Genomic DNA, 10,551 nt, shown 5'->3' with positions numbered 1-10,551 from the left:
TACAGTTACAGTTACGAAGTTCCCAAAAGTAACTAGTTACAGTTACAGTTACTGTAAAAAGTAACGTAGTTTCTTTTCCGTTACTGTATGAAACTAATTATTAGATAAGAAGATTTAGCTTACCTGATAGAAACGTACGAAGGCATGTGGGCTCAGGCATTGGTTGCACTTGCTTTGAGTCAGTCGACAGACATGGCTGCCAAACGTCTAGAAAAATGATGAACACGGAGGCCGAACTTATACTATACCGAGTTATGCTATACTTATACTATACCGACAAAACAGACGAAACAATCATTCAATGTCAACTAAATTAATTTTCGCCTACAGTGCCATCACTTGATCGCCTTGCATAGTGAGAGAGGAGGGGAAAAAAGGGTGGGGATGGCGGATCGGCGGAAGGCCCTTTGGAGGAAAGGGAAAACGAATGTGGGGGTACATCGGTTGTCGAGGGGTTTCTGAAGGATACTAAAATAAAGCACTGCGCTAGCATTTTATTTCGCAATTGTCGGAGACGGAGACCAATTTGAGCTATTGGCAAAGCGACGTTTCTCCGTAAGCCCTCGGAGTTATTCTCCCGCCCCAACCCCAAGACAAGGTTTAGGCTTTCCGGATGATACACCGAAGCTTCTCTATTTCTGTCCTTTTGAAGTTCAGAAAATGAGCCACGTATATGGTGCGACTTACAATGAAAGCGTGGGCGAGGCGCCGTAAATTTGCCTCCTTGAGGCCGTGGTGTTGGTTATGTATGCGGGCTACAAGTCGGATGATTTGCTCCGCACTAGATCTCAACGTCGATATAGTACCTGTGTTGGCTCTATTTACTTGAACACGAAGGCCAAGGAGGGTATGCATTTGACGTGTGGAATCAGGTTGCCCTGTATATCCACTTGAATGTTCGGGACGTCTTTCTTTCTCCGTCCCTGTTTGGGAGATTGGTAGAAAAGGATATAAGATTTTCGGGGTGAGCAGGCAAGACCTCTTGTGGGAATTGTGGAGAACCGCGACCCGCGATCCCCGAGCCGACGCGCGCTTCGGGGGAGCCTTGTGCGCTGAAACCGGTCCGCCGCTCCTCTGGTTCGTTAGCGTCCCCCGACATATGGCACCACCGATCTGCGCGGGCATAGGCAAGCATAGGTGCGCGGGAGTCGGGAGAGTCTCGTCGGAGACCCGGTCGGGGCTGGTTCGGCGGAACATCGCGGCGGTCGCGGACACATGTATCTCAGCTGGGAATTTTGTTTGTCGCGCGCCGTGAGCGCCTCCCTCGCGTTCGCGATCACGACCCGGACCGCGTGATTCGTGAATGCCGTGGAGCCTCGTGCTCGCATGCTTTTGGATTCCCCAAATAAACGGCTGTGCTTCGGCACTACTGTCTACTGTGTTCTCGTATTGGCGAACCTCGCTGGGTTGCCGTAGGCATGGGAGCCTGCGTGGTTGACACGCCGGGAGCTAGCGTGGGGGCCTACCCCAAAGTGCTGGCAAGGTCCCCGAGGAACCCTTCACATATCCCACACTCTCGGGGTATTGTAGGCGTGAGTTGCATCTGCAACTTGCTGCAGCCTTTTCGTCAGGTCCCCATCACTCCCTCTAGTAGCCCAGATTGTAATATCATCGGCGCAGAGGCTGTGTTGGATTCCCGGGAAAGTCTCTAGGAGTAGAGGCAGCTTGATCATGGCGAGACAAGGTTCTTTCAAAAGGGGAATAGAAACTGAACTCGACACTTTACTGTTTTTTCCTGTGCCTCCCTGTCCTCACAAAGGCGAATTTTGTCGCCTCAAACGGGAAACACTGTTCTCACAATCAGAGCCTTCCACAGCAACCCCGTCCCAGATCCCAGAGCCCACTCCTTTCGTTTGCTTTGAGCCGTAGGCCGATCGAAGCTCGTCCAAGTATTCCCTGCGGCCAACATTCAGAAACAGATGTAGCTACGGTATTCATTTCGTCCCCAGCTCTGGAAACGAAGTCTCGAGGCTTTCCAAGAATATTTCCTCGTGCAGCGGCAGTGTAGTCAGGAGTCTGCCGGCCAAGATGCTGGGTGGTGTGTTCGGGCCGTCACATCTGTGAAAAGGCGTGAAATTTATTCCTTCCTCGGCCTCGTTCGAGCACTGTTGACAGCTCGAGGAAACCTCTAGACCAGGCGCCCCAACCACGTGGAATCAAACACGGCCAGGGGTCTCAAAGGAGCAGAACGGTCGCAAGCAACTGCGGCTTGTGAATCGAACACTCTACAGTGCGCAGAGAGCTAGACGAGCACGGGGACGCCGAGAGACTCCCCGCGGCGTTTTATGACCCCACAAACGGGGCTGCACGTCGCTAATGAGAAGGCGACGCATTCGGATTTTTTCAGGCTTCTGCGAAAGTGCAAAAGTTTCAGTGCGTTGTTGCGGTATTTATGTGTGTTTGTTTTCCAGTTTGCGTTAGTGTCAAACACTTTTACAGCACTCCAGATGGGGAGAAAATGGTGCCACTGCGCGTCGTACTCTGACTTCTAGGTTCAACTAGCGTCCACGTACACTTAGGCACGTGTCGCAGCGTCATTTATGACCTGGGTGAGAGCGATATCGCGCTGCTCAGGAAACTACTGCAGCTCACATTGAGGGATTTGGAGCCCTTATCTGACCACGTGGGGCGCCAAGCACACGCGCACGCCTAAACATTTCTATTCCAGCTGTTTTTCACTCATCCGAAGGGAGTGGGCTGGCATGCATGAAGTAGGCGAATGTTCTCCACAAGTCAGAATAAGTGGAAAGCGCAAGCTTTGCATTGGCCGTTAAAAAGTGTTCCTGTTGGATAATTTGTTATAGAAAGAAACTGTAACGGTATTTATTGTTACAGTTACTCCATAAAAAGTAACAGTGTTACAGCTACAAGTTCCGCTATCCTAAAAAAACTAGTTACAGTTACAAGTTACTGAAAAAGTAACTGGTTACCAGTAACGCGTTAATTGTAACTAGATACTGCCCAAGACTTATCAAGCTTTATACAGCGGAATCGAAGTGCATGCCATATTTCTATATTTAAAAAAATTAGGGTTTCTCTCATCTTCGATTTATTCACAAGCTTACTTCACTTATCACTGACGCTGCGGTTCTCGCATGGATAAATAAATTTATTTTGGACATGATGCAATTTACATCAGTTGCCAATCACAACATATCTCCAGTTCACGTAAAATAAGGTGTATCACAGCGAAGCATGTGCTTTTCTAAAATATGTATTAATGATTGACCAGACAGAGTACAAGCCACTTTCACTCTATTTGCTGACTGCGTAATACAGACAAATCTCAGTATACCAATTAACGCGAGGTCGCTGTAAATTGTTCGTTATTTTGAAATATTGTTGCAATGAAACGCTTGCGGTTGTAGTCACTGCTCAAACCTAGAAACGGAAAAAAACGTACCTTGGTGGTAGGGGCATGTGCAGACAGGTAAACTATGAAATAAAAATCTTGCACTTGCTTCAAAGTTGTTTTGTTTCAAGAAATAAGTCATTTCCTTCCGGCGCATGCCGCACGAACGGCCGATTAACAATGCCTCTACATATTCCACTATTCACAGTACCTTTGTGGAAGAACGCTACGGAAGCAAGGGAAGAGGCCATCGTCTGAGAAAAGCAGACATTTTACAAAATTTTCAGAACCATACTCTAAGCGGCCACATTGAAGCCACGCCTAGCCGTGTTTGCCTTGTTCAAGAAATGTTTCCTTGAGCTCGGTGCCTGCTCCGTCCCTGTCTTCCCTTCAGGTACCATAAACCTCACCTCGGTATGTTTTGCCCCGAGTGGTGAACGTGCGGACTTCGTGATGTGCACTAAAGATAAATGTTCCACACGATCTCATATACTTAGTTGGGTGACGCACAGTCGTCATCCTTCCCCTCGTCATCGTCACTAAAATGATGATCGTTTTCGCTTTTATTTGCTTTGTCGCTAGCGGCATAAACGTCGCACCAAGATTACCTACATCAAAGAAGTACCTTCCCGCACACGTGATTAGCGTGAAGAATGTCCGGCCGTCCACGGACACCCAACACAGCAAGATATAACAGAGGCAAAGGTGGCTAGGCCTGCTAGGCTGCTGCACATTAAATTACACTTTTGTGATGGCGCTCACAGTCGGCACTAGACATAGTGATGATAATAGCTACTGCACTCAGGGTAAACACACAGAAACAGCAGCTTCTGTTTCACGCGAGAGTTGGGTTGCGGTTGCTGTCAGTGAGAGAGAGAGAGAGAATTAACTTTATTTGAGCCCATTCTGCTGGAAGGATGGGGTGACAGTGAGGGAGTCACCTAGCCTTCCCCGTTAGATGATGGCTATGATCCCGTGGGTCCTAGTGGCATCTTTCGCGAGCTGGAAGAGTAGTTTTGAGTTGGGGTGAGGGCTGAGCAAGGCAACCTCCCATTGCCCTTGAATGCTCTATTAGGTGAACGAGGTTTCTGAGGGCATGCCCATTTGATGTGTTGTAGGGTGGCTTTGTCTGCACACCACTTGCATCTGTCGGAATACGTGTCTGGAAAATATCGGTATTAGAGAAGGGGGTTGGGGAAGGTGTTTGACAATAACCATGTAGTCATCTCCACGCAACCGACTGCCATCTGTTGAGGTAAGAGTGTGGGGCAGGGTACTTCAGGCGGCTCAACCTGTAGTGCTGTGTAATCTCCCTGTACGTGACCAGCCTGTCTCTGCTCCCCGTGAACGTAGGCCCGATGTCTCCTCCGAGGTCAGCCTGGTTGCCGAAATCTCGGTCTGCCTCCTAAGCCAGTTCATTCCCCGGCAGGGACGAGTGCTATGGTTTCCATATAAGGCGAACATGCTTGCATCTGTCGCCAATAAACATCAAAAGAATTTTGGCCGCTGCAAGGGATATTCGTCCCGGAATTTTTTTATTGCCGTCTTGGAATAAGACACATTATTTCGACTTCCGTCCTAGCTATTTCGAGCGCAATAGCCACTTCTTCCGCCATCTCAGGGTGCGTCGTCAGGATTGTGCAGGAGGTCACAGCGTCAGCTTGCTGGTCTACCCCGGCTACCGTCGCAGCTGGTCGGCCGTGATAATGCGCAGCATCCACATAGAGGACTTATGGGTTCCGGCACAGCTGCCGGTGAAGTGCAGACGCTCTGTCAGTTCTTCTGACTTGATGATGATCCGGGTGCATATTTCGTGGTATGGGAGAACAATGGGTGTATGGTCGACTGCTGTCATCCAGAAAGCATTTGATACAGTGTTGATAGGCGAAGAGGATGCGCAGGGACCTTTAAATTGCTCGGAAAGTCTCGCTGCAGGACAGGCTGTGCAGCTGCACCATCTTTTGTGCTGTTACTAGTCCAGGGTATTGTGCACAACCATTGCTTGGAAGCTCTCCGTGGATGCCGTGACGGGTGTTCCTACAGCTTGCTGTACGCTTCCCGGATGTATACTAAAGCTTCTCTATTTCTGCCCTTTTGAAGTTCAGGAAATGAGCCACGTATATGATGCGACTTACAATAAAAGCATGGACGAGGCGCAGTAAATTTCCCTCCTTGAGCCCGTGGTGTTTGTTAGGTATCGGGCTACAAGTCGGCTGATTTGCTCCACACTAGATTTCAACGTCAATATAGTAGCTGTGTTGGCTCCATTTGCTTGAACACGAAAGCCAAGGACGCGAATTCATTTGACGCGTGGACTCAGGTTGCCCTGTATATCCAGATGAAGTTTCCGGACGTCTTTGGTTCTTCATCCCTGTTTTTGAGGTTGGTAGAAAATAATCTCAGATTTTTGAGGTGAGCAGGCAAGACCTCTTGTGAGAATCGTGGAGAACCGCGAACCGCGATCCCCGAGCCGGCGCGCGCTTCGGGAGAGACGTGCGCGCTGAAACCGGTCCGGCGCTCCGCTGGTTTGTCGGCGTCCCCTGAGAGATGGCACCACCGATCTGTGTGGGCATAGGCAAGCATAGGCTCGCGTGAGTCGGGAGATTCTCGTCGGTGGCCCGGTCGGGGCTGCTTACGCGGATCATCACGGCGGTTGCGGATTCATGTACCCAGAGGTCGGCGAACTCACTCATGAGTCCACTCACTCAGACTCATTTGGACTGAAACTCACGCGTGAGTTTAAGTTTGAGTGAGCGCGAGGCTAGTGTGGCAAGGTGAGTTTGAGCTTGAGTGAGTTTGAGCCGAGAGATCCCGACTGAATTTGAGTCGGATTGAGTTTGAGTTATGAGTACATTTTGAGTTGAGTCCATTTTGAGTTCTGAGTACATTTTGAGTTTGAGTTCATTTTGAGTTCTGAGTGCATTTTGAGTTTCAGTCCTTTTGGAGTTCTGAGTACAATTTGAGTTTGAGTCCATTTTGAGTTCTGAGTACATTTTAAGTTTGAGTCCATTTTGAGTTCTGAGTACATTTTGAGTTTGAGTTCATTTTGAGTTCTGAGTACATTTTGAGTTTCAGTCCTTCTTGAGTTCTGAGTACAATTTGAGTTTGAGTCCATTTTGAGTTCTGTGTACATTTTGAGTTTGAGTCCGTTTTGAGTTCTGAGTACATTTTGAGTTTGAGTACATTTTGAGTTTGGGTACATATTGAGTTTTGAGTACATTTTGAGTTCTTTAGTACATATGAGTTTTGAGTCCATTTTGAGTTTGAGTGCATACGAGTAGCTAGCAGGCAGCTATGGTTGGCTGTTAAGTTTCATGTGTCACTGTGGGCTCGGAATTCAGGTTACCTGCGGGTACTGCACCAATCGCGATCTGCATGATCGGTTGGGAGGGAGGGGGTGTCTGATTTTTTTTAGCTTCTTGTTGAATTTTCATTGCCATAAGCACTTGCTGTATACCTAATTTTCGCGGCTGGCCGCGTGAGTGACAATTGACTGGGGAGGTCATAACGAAGGGTTGTCTTAACTTTTCCTCCTGACGGATCCACTAAGAGCCTGGGAAAGGGTGGTGGGAAAGCACACGGCGGCGCTGGCGTGCTGGTTGTTTGCCTGCCTGCTACTGTTTACGGCTTGATATACTAGGGGTCACAAAGGAAGAGGTGAGAGCCGGGGGGAAATGGGGGCTGGGGCTGTCCTTTCTGCTGTTTCAAGTGAATTAGCTGAATTGACTGGGCAGCGCCCCTTAAGACAGAATAATGACCACATTAGATTGGGTGAAAAGTGAAACTGATGAGGCTAAGGCGTGTAAGGTATCAAATGAAAGGTCCGGAATAACGGAATCACGCGGGGTAAATAAAAAAATGCTTTCTGATTGTAGTCATCAGGCAGTCATAATGAGTCATAGATTGGGGTAAAATTCAAAATGACGCTGCGAGGACAAGTGGGGAATCAAATTCAAGGTCTCAATGTGGGGAATCATTCGGGACAAAAATTACCATGACGTAGTAATGGCAAGTCGTAGATTCCGTTAAAATTCAAATTTATGACGCTAGGGCGTGTGGCGTATCAAATTAAAGGTCTCGATGAGGGTAATCACGTGCTTCCTGATTATTATCATGACATAGTCAAAATGGGTCATAAATTAGGTTAAAATTCACAATGATGCCACTGGGTGTCCGGGGCATTAAATTGAAGGTTCCGATAAGGGAAATCACGTGGGACAAAAATGTGGTTGGGCAATATCATGAGATAGTCGTGGTTAGTCATTGATTGGTTTAACATTCAAATTGATTCCGCTAGAATGTGATGATTATCAAATAATGATATTGATGAGCGGAATCACGTGGGAGAAATAAAAAAATGCTTCCTGGTTATAACCATGAGATTGTCATGGCGAGTCTTATATTGGGGTAAAATTCGAAGTGATCCCGCTAGGGCGTGTAGGGTATCAAATTTACGGTCTTGACAAGGGGAATCACGTGGTACAAATAAAAAAGGCTTCGTAGTTCGAATCATGAGATAGTCATTATGAGTCATAGATTGGGTTAAATTCAAGGTGAGGCCGCTGAAGCATGTGGGGCATCAAATTGAAGGTTCCAGTTAGGGGAATCTCGTCGGACACTTAAATAATGCGTCCTGGTTACAGTCATGACAGTCATGGTTAGTTTGATTGGTATGAATTCCATATGACCCTGCTAGGGTGTGTGGGTTATCAAATTAAAGGTCTCGTCGAGGGGAATCACGTGGGACAAATATAAAAATGCTTTCTGGTTATAATTATGAGGATATAGCCAAAGGTATATAGCAAAAGGTACACACTCACACTCAAACTCTCACTCACACGCTCACTCACTCACTCACACTCTCTCACTCACTCACTCACTCACTCACTCACACTCTCACTCACACTCACACTCACACTCACACTCGCACTCTCACTCTCGCTCAGTCTCACTCTCACTCTCACTCTCACTCACACTCACACTCACACTCACACTCACACTCACACTCTCACTCTCACTCTGACTCTGACTCTCACTGGGACTCTCACTGAAACTCTCACTCACACTCACACTCACACTCTCACTCTCACTCTCACTCTCTCACTCTCACTTTCACTCTCACTCACGCTCTCACTCTCACTCTCAATCTCACTCTCACTCTCGCTCACGCTCACGCGCTCACTCACACTCACACTCTCACTCTCACTCACACTCACGCTCTCACTCTGATTCTCACTCTGACTCTCACTCTCACTCACACTCACACTCTCACTCTCACCATCACTCTCACTCTCCCTCACACTTACACTCACACTCACACTCTCACTTTCACTCACACTCACACTCTCACACTCACACTCACACTCACACTCACACTCTCACACTCACACTCTCACTCTCTCTCACACTCTCGCACTCTCACACTCTCACTGTCTCAATGTCTCGCTCTCTCACTCTCTCAATCTCACAGTCTCATTCTCACTCTCTCACACTCACTCTCTCACACTCACACTCTCACACACTCACACTCTCACTCTCACTCTCACACTCTCTCTCACTCTCACTCTCTCACTCACTCTCAGTCTCTCACTCACTCTCAGTCTCTCACTCACTCTCTCACTCTCACTCTCTCCACACTCAATCTCTCACTCCCTCTCGCACTCACACTCTCTCACTCTCACACTCTCTCACTCACACTCTCACTCTCACGCTCGCTCTCTCACACACTCTCTCTCACTCTCACACACTCTCTCACACTCACACTCTCACACACTCTCTCTCTCATACTCTCTCTTACTCTCACTCTCCCACTCACTCTCAGTCTTTCCCTCACTCTCTCACTCTCACTCTCTCTCACACTCTCGCTGTCACTCACACTCTCACACTCTCTCTCACTCTCACACACTCTCTCACACTCTCACTCTCACACTCTCTCACTCTCACACTCCTCACACTCTCTCACACTCTCACTCTCACACTGTCTCACTCTCTTACTCTCACTCTCTCTCACTCACACACACTCTCTCACACACACATACACACACACACACTCACACACGCGTGCATGCTGGAAGTTAACAGCTGGGTACGGTGGCGGTCATGGCTTACAACGACAGCGTGGGGTTTTTCCGAGCTACGAGAGCTCATCCCACCTAGCAAATGCTAATAAAAACTAATACAAGTGCCTCAGCAAACAACGAGGCACTTTTTTGTTTGTCCCACGTGATTTCCCTGATCGAGAACCTCAATTTGATACCCCACATTCTTTAGCGGCACACCTGTCTGCATTTTCACACTATCTGAGACGATCTATGACTCCCGTGTTACACGGTTCTCCATTTTCCATATTTTTCCTATTTCTGTTTTAGATTTTTAACATTTAGTTTTATCAATTCTCTACATTTACGCTTTTATAATGATTACAGGTTGCACTTCTGTGATATCTGCATTTTTGTGTATATGCAGGGTGTTACAAGATCATTGCGGGGATAGGGGGAGGGGTGTACTCGGCAAAGAATGCTACGCAATAAAACAGCAAAGGTATATCCATGAACGCCTCGCGCTTCAGAGATTCGCGGGGACAGTTCGCTTTGACACAAGGCGTTTTTCAGGATGCAGAGCAAGAATGCACGGAACCGTAACCCTAAACAGCTTCGACATAAATGAACGGAGCAGTGAGCGCACGTCCCCTCACCCAATCTTGCTTGTTTCGACCTGGGGACCCAGCACACCATCGAGCCTGGACCGCCTCTGTCATGAACACGAACACGGAGCCTACATCAAGAGTTTGGTATCCAATATATACGTACAATTGCTTCCAACCAGCGCTACTCTTCATGGGCTGCAGGTATAGCTGTATTAAATCTGCAACGAAAATTGTTTCCAACCTTACAGGAGCTACGGTGTCGTGTTGTAACGAATGCATGAGTTTGAGCTCACGAATTTGCACCCGTAATATTTTTACCACGCGTGAATTTGAAAACACTGACTGCTAATGAAATCAGAGTCAATCTGACCCCGAGTAAATTCCTAGCATGAGAGAGTTGTGAGGCTAATTGAGTTCTGAATTCATTTTGAGTTTTGAGTACATTTTGAGTTTTGAGTCCATTTTGAGTTTGAGTACATTTTGAGTTTTGAGTCCATTCTGAGTTTGAGTACATTGTGAGTTTTGAGTACATTTTGAGTTTTGAGTTCACTTT

The sequence above is a fragment of the Haemaphysalis longicornis genome, unplaced genomic scaffold, assembly GCF_048455015.1.
Source record: "Haemaphysalis longicornis isolate Haplotype H1 unplaced genomic scaffold, Haemaphysalis longicornis Haplotype H1 scaffold_3, whole genome shotgun sequence".
NCBI classification, from domain to species: Eukaryota; Metazoa; Arthropoda; class Arachnida; order Ixodida; family Ixodidae; genus Haemaphysalis; species Haemaphysalis longicornis.
This window is presented reverse-complemented; position numbering follows the sequence as displayed.